The 19,268-nt window shown below is 49.4% G+C and overlaps 1 protein-coding gene across 1 annotated transcript in view; it reads right to left on the bottom strand.

The window, feature by feature from the left end:
- Positions 1–9,461, bottom strand: part of Hrh1 (histamine receptor H1) — an 87,338-nt gene extending 77,877 nt beyond the window's left edge. Inside the window, exon 1 of the mRNA XM_055628663.1 lies at positions 9,412–9,461. The gene's annotated coding sequence lies outside the window, so the exon portion shown is untranslated. The remainder of the gene's footprint in view (positions 1–9,411) is intronic.
- Positions 9,462–19,268: the final 9,807 nt, after the last annotated feature.

Genomic DNA, 19,268 nt, shown 5'->3' on the forward strand with positions numbered 1-19,268 from the left:
AAAAAAAAAAAAAAAAAAAAAAAAAAAAAAAAAAAAAAAAAAAAACCACTAATGCCATTCATAAAGGGCCCTGACATTCAGGGATAGGACCGTACCACTACAAATTAAAAACCCTACAAAATGATGGCTGACTTCCTGGGGGTGAGGGGGAGTGGGTATTCCATGCAGCTGTTTATTAATCTGCTTATTTAATGCACTTATGCCCCTGTTGTAGACGCTTTTCAAACACTAATTCTCTCAAGCTTCATCACTCATTTAATATTCATAAACGATCCTGGCAGTAAATTGCCGGTGTCACTGAGCGACGGGGATGTGACAGGATTCATTGTAAGACTATTCCATTGCTGCACAAACACACCAGAGTGCTGAGGCAGGAGCATACCCAGGCTATATAGCATGAGCCATTACCCCTGGCTATAAGTCAGTACAGCCTGTGAGTGTTCCAAACACCACGGGTGACAGTGAGACACAGTGAAGTATTCAGACTTCTGGACAAGTCTAAGCTAATTCGGCTGCAGGCCTAGAATCCTAGCACTTGGGAAACTGAGGCAGGTGAACATCCTGAGCTACACAGAAAGTTGCAAACCATCCTGGGCTTCTGAGTGAGACTCTTGTCTTTTTTTTTTTTTTTTTTATTATAAATAGGGGCTGGAGAGGTGGCTCTAAAGAGCAGTTAAGAGCATCAGTTGCTCTTGCAGGGCACCTGGGTTCAACTCCCAGCACTCACATGGCAGCTCACAACCTACCATCAGCAACTCCAGTCTCAGGGGATTTGATGACCTCTTCTGGCCTCCTCTAGGAATGCATGCATGTGGGGCATGGACATACGGGCAACATTTCAAAACACGTGAAACTTCTTAAAGAAAAAAAAATAACCACAAATAAATAACATGTAGATATAGAAAAGGTGCAGTGAACATATGTGAAAAGGGATGAAAAGTAGGTCGCTTGCTCCTGCTCTTACAGTGGGCAGGCCCTACAGGGCAGGGGCTCCTCTGTGATTCGTTGACCGTAAAGCTGAGGGAAAGTTTTATTCACAGTCGTAGACTCCAGGAACACTGTATGTGCAGCCTCTGTAAAGCTGGTTATAGTGTTTTTAATGTATGTATTTTATGTGTGTGGGTGTGCCTGCACATAGTCTGCCTATAGACAAGGCCATGTTCTTGTCTAGGGACCATGGGGACCAGAAGAGAGCATCAGATCCCATTGAGCTGGAGTTACAGCTGGTGGCGAGCCACCATGTGAGTGCTGGGGATTGAACTCAGGTCTTCTGCTAAAACAGCCAACACTCTTAATTGCTGAGCCATTTTCTTTTCTTTCTTTTTAAGATTTATTTATTATGTATATAATATTCTGTCTGCATTTAGACCTGCATGCCAGAAGAGGGCACCAGATCTCATTATAGATGGTTGTGAGCCATCATGTCATTGCTGGGAATTGAACTCATGACCTCTGGGAGAACAGCCATCTCTCTATCCCCTGAACGACTTTCTTAGGTCTCTCTCTCTCTCTCTTTCTCTTTCTTTCTCCTCTTCTCTCTCTCTCTCTCTCTCTCTCTCTCTCTCTCTCTGTGATTAGCAGTGGAGGTTGTTGGGGTTTGTTTTGTTTTGTTCTGTTCTATTTCTGAGGCAGAGCCTCCTGTCTCCCAGCTAGCCTCAAACTCACTCTGTAGCCAGTATGACCGTAAACTCCTGATTTTCCCATATCTAGCTGCTGCTCTCACAGGCATGTGCTGTCTATCATGCCTGGGCTTTGTTGTCATCATCATTTTACCTTTTAAACATTTTGCTAGAACTTAAGGCATAAACACATATGTTAGCTGAGACCTTGAGTTCTATCATCACAACTGCCCCACTGGAAGTAACACACACACAGCTGTCACCTCCTGTGATGACAATGTCTCCTCAGCCTCACTGTACTCTTAGGAGACACTGACCTAACCTTCAATCCATCTGTGCCTAAAATGGCATGAGATACAGAGGGGGCATCAAGATAGAGATTAGCCAGGGCTTTTGTCCAGGACCCAGTCTGGAAGATGGTGGATCCAACACAGAGCCCTATGTCCCCTGCCCTGACCCTTGGCTGGACTGGCAAGTGGCACTGTACAGCTGAGTCTGTGTATGCGACAGTCTCTCTGGCTCTTTCTGCCTCAAATGTGCTTGTTCTCAGGGAAAACGGTGATGGCCTGATTTAAATGCAGGATCAGCCTTCTCCCAGATTCAGGCAGGGAGCCTTGGGAAACACTAGAAAGAGCAAGGGCCATCCGCAGCCCTCTAGAGAGCCAAGTTACCCAGAGAACCCAGACAGAGGTCCCTGGGACTGCAAAAAACACAATGAGTGGGCCCTCTGGGGACAAGTCTTATTCAAGCCCTTGGGGCCATATGTGTAGTCCAGCAATGACTCTGTATCACATGGGCTCAGGGCAAGGGACAGCAGTGTACATTTACTTAGTGAGGATCAGTGAGCCTCTTCAAGAACAGAGAAAAGCCAGTAAGCAAATGAACGAAGCCCAGCTAAATGAAGAAACCACATGGAAATTGCCTAGAAAGGCAGGCATCTGGTAGCTTAAAATATATTTGGTAGCTATAAAAGACATCTGGGTAAGCATTTGGTAGTTATAAAATACATTTGGTAGCTATAAAATACATATTATACAAATAGCCCTCAAATGTGTGGCTCAGTCCACACTCGTCCATACCCTCTCTGTGCCTGCATAGACCTCAGAAGGTTCGCTTGCTCTCTGCTAGTCCACCTGTCTGCCTGCTTCCAGCCAGCAGTGGCCACCGGGCTTTCTGGAGAAAGCATAATGGATGTTTCTTGCCTGACCCCTTCCCTACCTTGTCCCTAAGGGTAGCTGAGGGCGGCTACATGTTTAGGTCATGTGCTGTGTTCTCTTCTCAAAAACCACACTTTTCTTTCACCCCTCATGCTTACCGGTAAAACAACCCTTCGCCTCCTCTCCCTGATGCCTGAGGCGGCAGTTTCCTGCCTCTGCAGACTACTCAAGCCAATGGGACAAAGCAGACCACCCCAGCCCAGACAAACCTGCAGCCACTGTCAGGTTTAACCCACGGAAGCAGCGTTGCCTGGAGCCGAGCGGCATTCCATTTGCGGCTCTGCCTCCACAAAGTGATCCAGTTCTGACACAGGAAGCAAGAAAGGGAAGTGACAAGGGAGGGAGGAAGATTCAGGAGACAGAATAGGGAGCCTAAAGTAAACTGTTGGTTAAAGAGGCAAGAAGCAAATCATTTTACTGTGACAAACGAAACCACTTAAGATAATCAACTAGAACCCCTGCTTCTGCTCAGCTGGGAGAAGTAGGTAGTGACACCCATATTATTGTGACAGTGACTAAGAAAGATGATCCAAATTAGCACAGAGCCTGGCACATCTTTGCAAAGATGACCAAGGAAGGAGTCTAGCTGAGAAACTCGCCAAATGTGGCCACCCAGAAGAGTGGGAGAGGACGTGGAAGTGAAGTCAGAAGCAAACACAGTATTAGGTCATAAGGTGGGGGTTCTACAAGAACTAACATGCTGGAAGGAGAGCCCCTGCCACCCGCTGGAAGAGGACAGATGCCGGAGGAAGTCAAGTTCCTCAGTCTCTGGCCACCAGGGAATGATGAATCACCAGTACACAGCCCACAGCAGCAGCAAGCTCAGGAGGAGACACAATTGCAGCCCACAAGCATCAGGTTTCACTCGGAGCAGAGTCTCCCCCCTCTGGGGTCTTGGGTTGGCAGGTGCCTCATGGCTGGGCTCTCCCCGTGCCACTCAGAATGGATGATGGTCGACTGTCCCCTTCCATTTCTGCTCTAGGCAGTTGGCGCCCCTCAGTGCTGGAAAGTCCCTGTGGGACTTGGCTGAGCTGGCTTTCTTCTCCACCCTCCACTTGTGTGTCCACTCACTGTGGCCTCACGGGTGACTTCCAGCAAACACTGGAGAAAGAACAGCTCCCTGCTTCAGCACCTGCTTCCAGCACAGAAGAAGGCAAACCCAGCCAAAGTCTGATAAATACCTTTGAATATGTAAATCGCCAGGAATTTCACTCATGAACTTGCATTACAATCCTGCCCTAAAAGATCCGCTGCAGGGCTGCTGCAGGATGATGCAAAGTGGGTTTATGCCAAAGAAGCAAAAACCAATGTCATTTATCAAGTTAAAACTGGTGGGGGGAAGATCACATGATCATGTAGGCTGGCGTAGGAAAAGCATCTGTAAAAAGTCGACTTCTGTTTATGACTAAGAAGGAAAGAAGACCCCAGAAAACTGGACACTGTGAATGCAAGAGACTTTTTCAACCTCACAGTGTGATTTCCCATAAACCCAGAGTTAAACTGTATTTAATCTTCAAATTAGAACAGCTCCTACACAGGCCTCACAAAAGGCACAGTGCCCATAGGACACTTTAATTCACCATATTGAAGTCTTAGGAGGAACAAGAGAATTAGAAAGAGATAAAATTGTTCATTGTATCTCCTATTACTGTATATAACATGCTTTCTAAAGAATCTGCTAGGACAGTTCTTAATTAGTTAAAAGGTTTGGTCAATATTTCTTGTTGCAAAATCAATTTGCAAAATGCACATGTATTTCCCTAACAGGAAACAAAGAGAACTTTAACTTACAATATAGAAATGCCTAACAGATACAACAGCCTCAAACTATCAAGTATCTGGGAATATGTCTAACAAGAGATGTATTAAACCATCAAGAGAAAATTAAGAGCTGGCCAGTGGGAATACCTTTAATCCCCCAACTCGGGAGGCAGAGGCAGGCAGATTGCTGAGTTTGAGGCCAGCCTGGTCTACAGAGTGAGTTCCAGGACAGACAGGGCTGCACAGAGAAACTGTCTCAAAAAGCCAAGGGGAGGAGGGTAAGGAAAGAAGGGAGGGTGGGGGTTGGGGGAGAAAGAAAGGGAGGGAAGACAGGGCAGGGGGGAGAGAAAGAGAGAGTGCAACAGAGAGAGAATATTAAGAATTCACACCATGAGCTGTTAAAAATAGTCACAGGAATCCTACTTTGAAAAGGGGTACAATATTCATGGAAGATTAAAAACTACACCTCCCACCCTCTAGAGGACAATAGAGAGCTTGATATAACAACTGGGACTTGAAAATCTGAGTAACCTGTGTCCTCTTCCACCAGGGGCAATGCTCTCAGGGGAGCTAGGTAGCCTTGGATAGAAGGCCTAGCCAGCCTTGAGTCATAGCAGGGTATCAACAGCGGGGGAGCAAGGGTTCCTGTAAGAAGTTACTCAGTGGCAGCGGCCCACCCAGAGAGGCCTATTGGAGGAAGAAGCAGAGATGCTGAAGACCCTGTTGCCTAGCATCCCTCTATTGTTTATCCCCACTGCTGCCAGCCACAGCACAAAAGGACCAAGAGGTTTCATCTCATATTGCTTTTAGACTCAGCTTTGGTGTGTATTTATCTTGTTTGCAGAAACAGCTATAAGCATTTGCACTGTTCCATCAACCCTTCTGAACATCAGTTTCCTCACCCATAAAGAAGAGGGATTCCTGACTCAGTGTCAGGAGGAAATGGATGTGAAAACACTCTTGTAAAGTGTTGTCTAAATACATGACATTCTTCCGGCTAGTACTATTGCTTCTCTGTAGTCTGCAGGTAAGAGACTAACATTCTATTGCCTAGACCCAAAAACATTTCCTTCCTTCTGTCCATATGTTTGTCATCAAAGGCATCATTGAGTCCTTACTCTGGTCATAGCATTTCTTTAATTAGTTCTCACAGCACATAAGGGAGGTGTGTGCTACCTAGCTCCATTCCACAGATGAAAAAAAAAAAAAAAAAAAAAACCAAGGTTCAATTCTCCATTAGGCATTCATAAGTGCCTTTCGTGTAACGAGGGTTCTTAAAAAAAAGACAGGCACAATCCCTGCCCTACAAGTTCTAGTTGAGAATCCATCCAAACCTCACTGACAAACTGGCAGACCCCACATCCAAACTCAACTCCAGTGGACACCAGCGGCTACACCTTCAACTCACCCCTGGAGGTGCCTTTATCCCCACCCCCCGCACTTCATCCTTTTTAATGATGTAGTGATTGGTAACACACATTCCTCTAGTAGCAACAAGGTGCAATGGCCCTTTGCCATGCAAGCAAGTGAGATCTGTTAGCTTCAGTCCCGTACGACCCTCCTGCAGGATCATCCAAGAATTACCATGGGGTTGATGAATGCATAAAAGAGGTGAGGCATCCCCCCCAAAAACCCCACCCTGGGCAGCAGAAGCAGCATTGTTCCCTGAGAGTGTACAGCTGAGTCCTCTGCCACCATTAATGGCAGAAGTGAGTCACTTATAAGTAAGACACAGAGCTTTGTTATAATTACATCCCGAGATTCAGCAATGCTCTGCATCACTGTGAAAGAGAGGGCAGCGGGTGACTGAGGCTTGAATGATCCTCTGCCAGGTACGGCTTTCAGATAAAGCGTCTTGGATCAGGAGCAATTACAGCTAATGCCCAGCCTGAATGCTAATGAGAATTATTTACAATTGCATGTAATTCTTTGCCATTCGTACACCCGCCCTCCCCCCTTTTCTTTTCTTCTTTTCTTTGCCTGTCTATCTCTGCGTTAATCCTGAGAAACAGACACTAGTAAGAATGATTCATGGCCATTTCCCAGATGAGGATACTGGAGTCCATGGTCAGTCAGTTGTAAGGGACAGAAATGAGTTTCAACCTTGAGTGTGCTTCCCTGGGAGAGAGGCTGTCCAATTCTGAATGCACTCTAGTTCCTCAGAAGGCACGTGGTATCGCCACAGCCAGCTGCACACTCTCTCGGAGGCAGTGGCGAGTGTCCTCTGTTGGGACAGCTGTGGACAGATCTTGTGAAACAGACCTCACACACGCCCTTTAACCCCCTAATTATCGAAAGACTCTTGCTTCTCCTTGGGGAACCAAGTAATGACCACACAGTTCAAATCCAGGCTGAGAGACAGGAAACACCTTCTTCTGCCTTCCAGCCTGAGACTCCCCAAGTCCCTCCTAGCCTGACCGCTTCCTTTCAGAAACATGCACTTGAAACTGCTCTGGCTCCAAACCACACATGAGCACAAAGTTGAACCTGTCTGGTGAAGGAGATAGATATGGGTAGCAGTGACAATGGCAGCAATGTCCAGGGCTTCCCTGGGACGGGCACAAAGCTGGGTGGGTAAGGAGTCTTCTACCTGTTAAAATTTGAGGCTCCAAAAAGACTTTTGCCACATGCAACATCTAAACAGATCTGCTCCCACTTCACAGAGAAAAAAGCCACGGGGCTTGGGGCTGGAGATGTAGCCCAGTAGTCAAGTGTTTGCCTAACATGAACAAGGCTCTGGTTGGATTCCCGGCATCACAGAACAAAGCCAAGGCATCAAGGGGTGCACAGTAGCCAGGAGCTCACAGGCTCACCTAGCTGAGTCTGTCACTGTCACAGTGACAACAGCCACACTTCCGTGATACTGTGGTGAATTACAAGGTACCTTTGCAGTGCCTTGTCAACAGTTAGTTCTTTCACCAGACCAGGGAAGAAGGAACCATAAACACCTCTATTCAAAACATGGAGAAACAGAAATAGGTGAAGCCACATGTGACAGTGCATAAGAGACAGCATGGCTGGACCCAGGAATGCATCTTCAACTTCTCTGCCATGCCTTGGTACTGGGGAAAAGCCACTGTGTTTCTGCCAGGCGTTTCTTAACCATAGAAACGAAAGCGTTCAGGGAAGTTCACAAATACCTCCCCACCACACTCAGCTCAGGACTTGGGGACCCCTTCTGGGACAGGACTGCCCCGTGTTGCTGGGTGGAGCTCGAGGGACCCTGGCAGGCACCTCCGGCCTCCGCACAGCTCTGAAATTATAGATGGGTGGTAACCAGCTAGCTCCTGGCTTTGCAGGTCTTTGTCACATTTGAAAACAGTATCAGGCAAACCCTGCCCTCCATCAGGGGCAATGTACTGGGGGCAGACAGGTGGCCGTGCACGAAAGGTCCAGCAAGCCCCGAGCCACAGCGGGAGATCAACATGGAGTGAGCAGGGATTCCTGCAAGAAACTACTCAATGGCAGCGGCCCACCCAAAGAGACCTATGGAAGCAGGGGTGCTGAGGACCCTGTTGCCTAGCATCCCTCCATTGTTTATCTCCACCGCTGCCAGCCACAGCACAGAAGGACCTGAGGTTCCATCTGGCACCTGAGCTTCACCGATAGTCTAAGATACAGGCAAGACTGGTACTCAATCCCCACTCCACCACGGACCAGCCTGCCAACTCTAGGCAATCTATTTAACCTCTCTGAGTCTCCGCCTATTGCTTAATAACGCTGTTGTCTTATCTGTTCTAATCCATAACCATCTCTGGGGGGCTGTTCCTCTGTATAAAGCCAAGAGTCGGGTATTCAAGCCCCCCGGGTCAGATTCCTACCTACCCTCTCCTTCACCTTCCAGTGAGACGCTTCACCGAGGCTCACCTTCCTGCCCTCCCTGTCCCCACCCCCCAATAACGGAATGCGCTCTCCAAGCTCCTCAACCTGAGTATCTTCTAGCGGGATACTGCCGATTCCCTCAGCTCCATTTGGCCTGAGGTGGGAGCCCCCTGCCGGAGGACAGAGACCCTGCCTGGAGCATCCCTTGCGCCTCCAACTCCCAGGCTAGCAAGAGCCTCAAAGGTGGCTTGTGCTCCGGTTCAAGATCTAACTTCCAGAGCAATCCTGGGTAAATTCCAGAATTTGGTCTGCCCTGACCCTCGCCCCGAAAGGGCAGCCCTATTGGACCTCTGCCATCAGAATCACATCCTGGCCACAGCTCCCACCCATCTTGTACAGCCAAGAGCTGATACAGCCAGCTGGGAAAGGAGGGAGCGTTGGTTCAGATGCTTCTCATACCCAGCTAAGTAGCTTGGATTCATCCAATTCAGGCTCAAGGTTCTCCTCTGTTTCACAACTTTCCCTACCCAAGCCTCAGGTTCCTCCTCTGTAAAGTGGGTGTGTTAATAGTACCTGGGTCCTGGAGGTTCAGAAGGATTTGAAAGACAGTGGATGTCCGGAGCTTGGCACGGAGATGGCACCTCCACCCAGGGGCTGGGTCCACGGTCAGCATTAAAAGCAGACCCTGAGGAAGCTCGGGGAGCCCCTGAGGCGGTCCCCTGACCCAGGAGTCCGGAGGCCCACTCTGACCGGCGCGCCAGGCCCAAGCTCGGGGAAGCCACAGGTGTTTGCGCGTCCGGGAGCTGCAGCCACAGCTCTGCCACCCTCTCCACGCGTCACCAGGGCACCCGGCGATCCCACTTCGTGCGGCCACCTGCGGGGCGTCCCCGGCGCCCTGCGAGGGTGAGGAGCTCAGAGCCGGGCCTGAACGCATCCTCGCCAGCCGCCCGGAGCCCGGTTCCCGCCCCTGCCCGTGCCGCGCTCCGACTCACCCGCGCCAGCAGCTCCGGGGAAAGTTTGGCGGCGGCCGCCAGGCTGCTCGGTGCGGTGGCGGCGGGCGCGGGGGTGGCGGGAGCACGCGGAGGCGGGTGCGGGGGAGGAGCCACTGAGGGGCCCGCCCACCAGCAGACCCGGTGCGCCCTCCCCCGCCCAGCTTCCACCGCCGCGCCCCTCGTCCATGCGCTTGGCAAGAGGCCAAGGATGGATGGGTCCGAAGCCTGGCGACAGCCCTCCGCCACTGCCACCGCACGCTCGCTCACCCGGGGGCACCGAGAGCCGCAGAGCAGACCTCAGTGTAAGGAGAAGCAGACAGGCTGCTTCACAAATTCAACCACAGGTGAACGGAAGAAGACAGGACCAGACCAGTAAAAGACCGAGTGACACTGACGAATCGGGACCACCGAGACTCCCCGAGGTTTAGAATCGCACACCCCCCTGTTTCTCACTAGGCCCTGAAGAATGAATGAGTTCCCTCCCTCCCTCCTTCTCTCCCTCCCTCCCTCTCTCCTTCCCTCCCTCCCTCCTCATCCCGCAAGTGCAGAGCTGGAACCCAGGGCCTTTCACTGAGCTCTCAGTGAGTTCAACTTGCACTGTACCATTTCGCTTAGGAACCTGTGCTGTCTGAGAGGGGACAGTAATTGTGTCAGTGTGTGTGTGTGTGTGTGTGTGTGTGTGTGTGTGTGTGTGTGTGTGCTCCCACACAGGTCTCCAGTTTGCGGTGAGGGAGAACTTAAGAAACTTTTCGTTTTCTTAGCTGGGAGGGGATGTTTCTCCTTTCTTGTTTGGTTCCAAGAAATACCTTTTAATGTACTTTTAATAGCTTCAGATGGCAACACTCAGTGAGAGGAGGACAACTGGGAAAGGAAAATGGGCCCCTCCTTGCTATGACAGCCTGCCCCCCCCTCATCCCCCTGCATTGGATAGTCATGGGAACTCGGGCCCAGCCCCATTGGGGCTCTTTTTCCTCAGACTTGTATGGAGGCCTTAGTCCCCTTTCAGTCCTCAGGGCCCATCTCTGTTCCTAGTGCTACAGGAGTGCCCTTATTTAAATCTCACACTGCAGGAGAGAAAAGGAGCAGTCATCATCCCTATTTACAGATAGAGAAACTGAGGCCTGGACAGGTTTTATAGCATCCTACGCATCACAGAGAGAACTGCACTTCTCTCCTACCTAACCTCAGCCCAAGGGCCAAAGTCTTCAACTTAGCAAGGCTGTTGGCAAGTTCGTGATGTCCTCTACACTTGGTTCAAGCCTCACTATAGCCCTTGACCATATCTGTGCCTGTCTGCAAGGCAGGATTGCAGACTCATTAGAAATGCCATCAGGACCCCCAGAGACACGTGGTGGCTGAGTTCAGGACAGCTGGCAGGCCTGGGGACCAAGCCTGCCTGACCCTGACTCTCTCTGACCTGTACCTCAGGGGACCTAGGAGCACAGGAATCCACAGCAAGTTCCTCCCACTTCCGTTTGCTGCTCTAGGGCCTCCGTATTTACACTTTGCAGGACTAATGCACCCTTTGGAACTGAGTGAGCTACTAGGGTTGCACCTGTTATAAACTGTAAGGCGAGATACGAGATACTTCCTCTCACAGCTGTGGGGCGTGCAGGAGTTGGGGGGGCGGCAGTGGCAGAGAGCCTCGGAAATGGTGGGGACCCTCTCATCTCTCTGCTTCCTGAAAGTCAGCAAAGGCCTGATAACTCAGAATTCTGCTTAAAGAGGGTTTCACTTCCTAGGGCCTCTTTAGCTCCTGCTCTACCCATGGGGATTTTTTAGAAAAATCAGCATTTTAGAAACAATGTTTCTACAAACATTATTTGAAGCCTCTAGTGATTTTTTTTTTTCTGCGACACTTGTGACTAACACCATATTGTATCCTGGGCCGTGTCAATCTGGGGTCAGCCAGCTAGCAAGAGACAGGTAGCTAGTAGTGAAAGGCCAGCCTGCCTGCCTTCTGCCCCAAGAGCTTCCCATGAGTCAGTGTGCCTGCTTCTCACAGCGGCTCTAGGAGGATGCTCTGTCTTCATATGGTTTGCAAATGAGAAGGCTGAGCGTGAAGGCACACACCTGCAGTCACAGCTTGGGAGGTAGAAGCAGGAGGGTTTTAGTTTAAGGCAACCTCGGCCACACAGTGAGATCTTGTTTTTTTAAAAAAGAGCGGTCGGCTATTAAGTCATTCCAGGACCAGAAAGGAAGTCCTAAACCAGACCCGAAGCCTGAGTGCCTCTGGCTTCTGTGCTTTGCAGAGCAAGTGAGAGAAGGGTACCTGAGCCCCAGGGTAGCCCATTTAGCATCCCTGCCGGGCTGCTTGCCACCTCTGCATTTGTGTCTTGGAGCCTCAGTTCTCTTAGCTGCAGGTCAAATGAGAATAATGCCCAGGTCATACCCAGAATATGGGTGACCATTCTTTCTGCTGCAAGCAAAAGAAGCTAGAAATAACCCAGTTTGGCCAGAAAGGGTTCTTAAACCTCAAAGACTAGCAGATGAGTCTAGTTTTTGGCATAGCCCATTCCATATGCTCAACAACATCAGCATGAGTCTGCCCCCAGTCTGCACCGTTTTGTGTCCACTTTATTGACAAGCCAATTCTTCCTCTGGGGAAGCAGGGATGACCAACTGACAAAAAAAAAAAAAAAAAAAAAAAAAAAAAAAAAAAATCACTTCTTCTCAATACTTCAGCAAACATCCCAAGACCAACTCTTGTTGTCCTGGCCTGGGACACATACTCAGCTCTGAAATCACAGTGCTTGTTCTGGTTGGTCAAGCCTGAGTCACATGCTGGTGACTGGTCTGGTGGTGGGGTCAGCCACTCTTAAGCCACTATGGTCTAGAAGGGTGGCTCCCCAGACTCAGGTGTAATGAGCAGAATGTGGCATCGGATCTGGAGGTTGCAGTGTCCCCTCTCTCCAGAGTGTTGCGGATTGTGTCAGTGTCTGTGTGTGTGTGTGTGTGTGTGTGTGTGTGTGTGTGTGTGTAGGCCAGGGCAACACTTGGCTCTGGTGGGTGCTCAGTAACTGAGTTTCCTCCTTCCTTCCTCTTCTGGCAAACAGGAACTCTGGCTCACCAAATCCAAGCCAACTTCTTCCAGTTCACATAGGGAAACTGAGGAAGATCCACAGAAGAGAAGGGACTTGTCCCAGGTGCCTGAGCTTGTCAGCCATAGAACCATGCCTGACTGGGGAACAAATGCCACTGGAAGTGTCAGCTGACAACTTGAAGTCCTCTGCTGATGAGGAGGGAGTTGTCTGCCCTGCATAGACGAGACTGGAAACTCACAAAGCTTCCCCAACCCAGAGGAAGTGAGTGCCACTTATGTTGGGCTCTCAAGTCATGCTATAAGCCTTAGACAATGAGTAGTTCTGGGCAGAGTGCCCAATCAGCTCCCCACCCATTAGAGCTTAAGTCAGCCAGTTCCTCGGGGGACAGCACACTCTGGGTGTTGAGAGATCCCCAAGGTTGGTTGTTTTTTATTTTTTTTTAATTTTTTTATGAAATTTTCCAGATTAGACAAGATGGCTCTTTGCTTGAGTTCTTCCTGATTGCTTTGAGAGAGCAAAATGCATGCTCCAGGACCGGAGTGGGAAAAGGCATGTTGACCTTTAGTCATCAAAGTCAGCTCTTTAGTTGATCTCAGCCAAGCCCAAGTTCCTAGCCTTGGACAATGTTACAGTTTACATCTGGACTGCTCATATGTCGCCAGCTGGTGAAGGTATGGGGTTTAGAAACTGAGGCCTAGTGGGAGGAAGCAGGCCACTGGGAACATGATCTGATGGTTGTGTTTTATCTCCTGCTCCTTCATCTTTGTCTCTCCCTCTCTCTTTGCTTCCTGGCCGCCATGGTATAAGCGGCCTCTTCCTCCCCCATGGGCTTCTGCTATCATGAGCTTCGGCCTCAAGTGAGGCTCAAAATAATGGACCTCAGAAGCCATGAGTCAAAATAACTGTCTTCATCACAAAAGTTGATTTTCTCAGTTGACTAGATACATGGTATGAAGTAAGTCTGTCTATCTATGTATCTATGTATGTATGTATGTATGTATCTATCTATCTATCTATCTATCTATCTATCTATCTATCTATCTATCTATCTAATCTGAAAGGACTCTGGCCAGCTTGAACATGACAACATGGCTCTGACAGGCCTTTGCCCTTCTCCACCATTCTCTCTGCCTTGATAAAAACTGTTAGATTACATTCCTAAAGCTAACCAACCCCCAAGGTCCATTTTCTAATTTGTCCATTTCCTCCTCCTGAGGTTGATACCAAGGTCCAGCTATCAAAGTACTGAAATCCAGCAATCAAAAGCCTCCTTTGGCTCACATAATTAACATGTCCAATTAAAATTAAACACCTCATCCTAACACAGGGTTTCCCCTTTTACCTTTATAAACTGTCATTTGCCTATGGGCCACATCTGTCTCCTCTCTGTCCAGAGGCAGTCCTTTGTAGTTACCCCTCCTCCCTGCAGGACAAATACCCCCTACCCTTCCCCCTCATCCTCTATCTCCTGTCTTCGTCTCTTATCCCCTGTCCTTTGTCCCTCTGGGGCAAATCAATCTCCTTTGTGCTGAGAACTTGGTAACATTCTATCTTTTGAAGGCTCTGGGGATGAACCCAGGTCCTTGGACATGAATGGCAAATACCACACTGGGATGACCAGGCCTCTGCCCTCTCTCTCCTCTTAAGTGCATAGCTTTGGAATTCATTCTATGACAGGAGTTAAAGGAGAGGGTTTTACGTAGGGATCAGGGCACAGGGATGGGAAAGAAACATAAGCAGTAGTGTTCAGCTGACTGCACCCAAATCCCAGCAGGATCTTGAGAAAAGCACTGGGCCACACTGCCCATAAGCCTCTCCATCTGTAAATGAGGACAATGGCATCAGGTTCTCTGCAGGTAGAGGGAGTTATATGAGCGAATGGCCTTGCACAAGGTAAGGGCTCTGTGGACACAGGATGCTGTGTGCTTACCTAGAAGGTGGGACGCACATGCATGTTCAGTATCCTAGGGTGGTCACCTAGGGTCGAACCATGCGACACAGGACTTTACACATGTGAGTGCTCACCCACGTCACCCCCTTGCCTTTCTCTGTTTCTCTCAAGGCCTTTACAGTTGGCATAGAATAGTAGTCTTTCCAATCCCTATTCTGCTGGGGTGGGAGCTGCTGACTTCATGGAGATTCTGAGACTACTCGCATCTTACCTGCAGTAAAGCCTCAGATGAGCAAAACCCAGCAGCTTGGTTTAGGGGAAGTACTCTCAGGCCTTCAGTGGCCATCTCATCTTCAAGGGGGCTGATCTCAGGCAGCTAATTCTAGGGGTCTTGTGGGGGAGCCCCTGAGCCTGGGAAGTAACCTAGGCCTGTCTGTATCAGCATTGGTATCTGTGGAGACATCTTTGTTCCCATCTGCACAGGCCATTGCTAAGTTGTCCCCTGCCCCCCCTCTCTCTCAGCAGTATCAAGGACACGTTGCAAGTTCCCCAGGGAAACTGTTCTCAGCTCCATAGCAGCTGGAACAGAGAACTCTGTTAAAGACAGGAGGCTCCTCGGTGAATCCACAGGCCCTGCCTGAGGAGAGGGGCTCTGTTGTCTACATTCTGTTAACTGAGACTTATCTAAGGCTGCTGAAGTCTCTCCCCAAATTCAGATCATGCCTGAGGGGCCAGGCAGCAAGGGAGGCCACAGATAGGAACAGGAGGGACATGTAGCCTCCCAAGCCTGAGAGGCTCTGGAGAATGCTAGTCAGTTTGGAACTTGGAAAAGATGCCCCTGGAGGTGGTGAGGAGATGGTCATAGGGCCTTTAATCCACTGGAGATGGGGGTGGGGCATGTGAAGCCAGGGAAGGAACCAAATGGGGACTGGTACCAGAAGTGTCCTGGAATACTGGCAGAAAGACTTTGGGAGCTGGCAGAATAAAGCTGGAGCTGAAGGGACAGCTAAGGAGATTCCTGCCAACGGGAAACCATTTACTAAGAAAAGACTAGGAAGGGAGGGTTACATTTGCAAGTGTCAGAATGGCAAGCAGTCTGTCATATATTCCCCCTTATTCTTGAGGAAGAACTCAGTTTGTGCTACAAGAGAACCTCTCTGCTCTTTGCTTAGGTCATATAGCTACTGGGCTATGAGACACATGACTCTGATCTGGCCCAATCAGCATGTTCCAGCTCCCACGGCCTGGTTCAGGGGCTGGCACACAAACAGCATTAAGCCAAAAGGAATCAGTCCTGGGAAATGCCAGGGTTCTTGGTAATGAAGTCTGTCTTCTCTGAGGGTTTCCTCAGCAGGTTGATGCCGGAGCTGGCAGTGGCCATTTGGCCACCAAGGCAGGGAGAGCCAGCCTGAAGATGCCAGTACTAGAACAAACAGAATGAAGAGCCTAGGCAGGGTGTTTTTGTTTTGAGCCTAGATCCAGCCATGCCTGGAACCAACCTTGACTTTTCATGAAATGACACATCATCTTCTTAGAATGGAAGTGTTAAGACTGGGATTTTCTCTCATACTGAGAGTGTGCTAATGAATACAGACCCCATTAAAAAGATTTTATGTGACTGCTGAGCCTCTGCTTAGGGGGAATGGGACATTCTGGAAGTGGAAGTGATGGCTGTGTAACACAGGGCTGTACTTATGCTGTAAAGCATAAGGTTAAAACGGTGGGTCCTCACTTTCACACAATTCAAAACACATTCTTTAAAAGCTTTTATGATAAATGTAAGAGAAACAAGCTTAAGGACCCATGAGATGGCTTTGTGAGATAATTCTGAGGTGGCATTTGAAAGACACCAGACAGAGTCTGGCTGGGCATGGGAAAGCTGGACTTCAGGTGGAGGGAAGCCAGGCAAACAGAAAAGGAAGGGAGGCACAGAGCGAATGCAAGGGGTCAGGCTGACCTTACCAGGCAAGGAGAGTGGGGAAGAACCCAGAAGGAAGACCAGAGTGCCAGCCGGTATGCCTTTTGGTGACAGAGTCATCTGAGGTGCCTACCGAGCTGGATGGATGGGAGCTAAGAGACTGGCAGATGGCTCCAGGATACAGCCTGGTGATGTCCCTTTCCTCCCCTGCCTAAGTCATATCGCCTCCCCACACTGAGACATCTGGCAGTCTGGACAAAAATAAGCTAACAGTGCAGTTACCATAACCTTGTCCTCTGTAACCCAATCCCCATACAGTAGAAAAAGGCCCCACACCTACACAACTGGCTGTGTTCATGTAAACCTTAAGGGTAAGCCCACACATTCCTAAGGTGCCATGTCATCTGATCTTGTGCCTGCTCTGTCCTTGTCTCTCAACCTCACCTTTGAGAGCTCACTGTCTCGTGGCTCTCACCCCTCTGCTGCCCTGCAGGCTCCTCCAGCTTCTGTCCTGCCTTGGGAGTTCCCTGCTATCTCTTCTGTCTGCCAGGGAAACTCAGGCCTCAGTCATGCCCACAAACACCTCGTCAACATTAATCTCTCCTCACCTGGCACTGGGTGGGTGAGTAGATCCCCCTGTGTCTGTCACTTTACCTTCTGCCTTCTCCTGGCTGGCTATAGTCCTTGTGAGCATTTCACTCCATCTGAGTGTGGGTAACTCTCAGGCAGAGGTCCTGTCTGTAGCCACAGCAGGTGCCTAACAAACGGCAATGGAGGGAACAGTTTGCACATACAAGGTCTTTAGAGACACCTGGGAAGCTGGGCCCAGAAAAGGAAGGGACTTACCAAGAACACCCTGAGGTCAGTGCTACAGTCTGGTCCTAGCTCTAAGGCCATTTAGTTTTCTATAATTCCTCCTACATTTTTCTGCAGAAGGACTTGCCAGGTGCCTTCATGGTACTTTTTCTCTCTGGGGCAGAAAGAACAATGAACTAGCAGCCAGAAGAGACGGGAATGGCTGAGGCTCTGCCACCTTGTACCTTGAAGTTGCTAGAGCCTCCTTGATGGTGCCGAGTGAATGAGAAGCAATTGTTTGCATGAAGATGGTGGGTTACCACATAGCTAGTGGTTTTGAGTTCAGAGTCTGGGCCAGGCGACCTGACTTCACTTTCTACCATGCCGGTGGTCGTGCAAGCTCTCCATCTGGCCCCAAGCCTTGCCCGAGGCAGCTCATCTCCAAGATGGCGCAGTGTCCTTTACCTCCCTCCTGCTTCTTATGTGCTGTGGAGCCCATGGCGAATAGGGATGACCTCTGTGCCACTTCAGAGTGACAGCCTGTGATGTCGACTTTCTAGAGCATAACAAAAGACTCTTAGGAGCTCCATGAAAATGGCCTATGAAATGAACTATGAAATGAACCAAGGCCTCCTACCAACATTTAGCACCAAGCTGGGGGCGGGTGAGTGAGCCAATGCAACAGGTCCCTTCAGCCAACTTAAAAGCAGGAGAGACTGTGCTAGAAGCACCCAACTACCCTAACTATGGACAGTCAGGCAAGACCATTACTGCTGTCAGTCACTGTGTGATCCACTTAGCAGCCAAGGCGACAAGCATCCTCATCTCCATCATGGACATTTGCTTCCTATGTAGCTTCTCAGCTAAACTCTCAGAAGGGCTTGCCAACCCTATTCCATACGCAAAGGCTGCTGGGGTTTAGAGTAGCATAGCCCCTCCTCATCACCCTCTGTAGAGGCCCTGGCTTGAGGCCTTTGTAGCCAAGCCTAAGAGTTAGATTAGAGCTCCTATGAGTGGCGACACCACTCAAGGAGTTCCAAGAGGAAGAGAGGAATTTTGGAGTCTGGCTTCTGGCAACTAGTTTCATAGCCTAAGATGATAATAAAGAATGTCTTAAAGACAGCAAACACCTCCCTCGCATCGAAGCCCCAGATGAATCCTGAGGAGCCCAGGTGCCTTGGAATATGAGTGTCTATTTTCCTGCAGAGAAGCAGGCCAGCTTATACAGTAGTAAAACATTTCAAAAGAACATGATATTTGTCCTTAGGAGGTCTCACATTAGCGATGTGGCTTGCCATGGGATCATGAAATGTGGCACTCAATAGTTTCCTCCCAGATTAAACCAGCCATCTTGGAGGGAAACTTCTTAAGACAGGAAAGTGAAACAGGACTGTTCTCAACCTGTGGGTCTCTACCATCAGAAAGCGCATGTTTCCTGTGGTCTTAGGAACTGAGACACCATTCGGTATCAAAATTACAGTTAGGAAGTAGCAACAAAAATCATTTTATGGTTGGGGGGGTCACCACAACACGAGAAACTATGAAAGGATCGCAGTGTTAGGAATGCTGGGAACCACAGCTCTAAGGGGAGGTAAAATGATGGAAGCTCCTTAAGACAGGAAGTAAACTAACTCCAAGTGGCTTCAGGAAGTCCCTGAAACTGATTCACTGGGCAGGCCCCTCCATGCCCCAAGAGTATATAAACAGTAAAGACTGCTGAGCATTTCTTCCAGGCTAGACCCTCCCTGGAAGAAGCAGAGTCCAGCCCAACTGCCTAGAAAATCCAAAGACCAGCAGAGCTGCCTGGAGAAGGCTCAGGTCAGCTGAGGCAGCTGGAAAGCTCGCTCCCCACCCTGTTAAGCTGCCTGCAGACTGTGCAGCGTACTCCAGGTTCTCCACTTTTGTGTGTTGTCAGCCATACTGGGATGGGCTTTGGTGACACAGCTGTCTTTAAGACATTCTGCTCCTGTAAGTAATCCCAATAGAACTCATTGGTTACCAAGCTGGACTATGATGAAATCATTACTCTGGTCTGTTGTGGGGCTCCCCCACTTGGGGGCGAGTTGACCTGTGTATGTTGCATCTCTCCAGGAAGTCTGTCACACAGCAAGAGGTTTTTAGTGTGTTGTGTAAAGGGGAAACCGAGGCTGGAAAAGCTGTGTGAGTTGGGCAAGAGCCATGCAGACTCTAAGTACATCGCCCAATAAAA

The sequence above is a fragment of the Psammomys obesus genome, unplaced genomic scaffold (genome assembly GCF_907164565.1).
Source record: "Psammomys obesus unplaced genomic scaffold, mPsaObe1.curated_primary_1811, whole genome shotgun sequence".
NCBI classification, from domain to species: domain Eukaryota; kingdom Metazoa; phylum Chordata; class Mammalia; order Rodentia; family Muridae; genus Psammomys; species Psammomys obesus.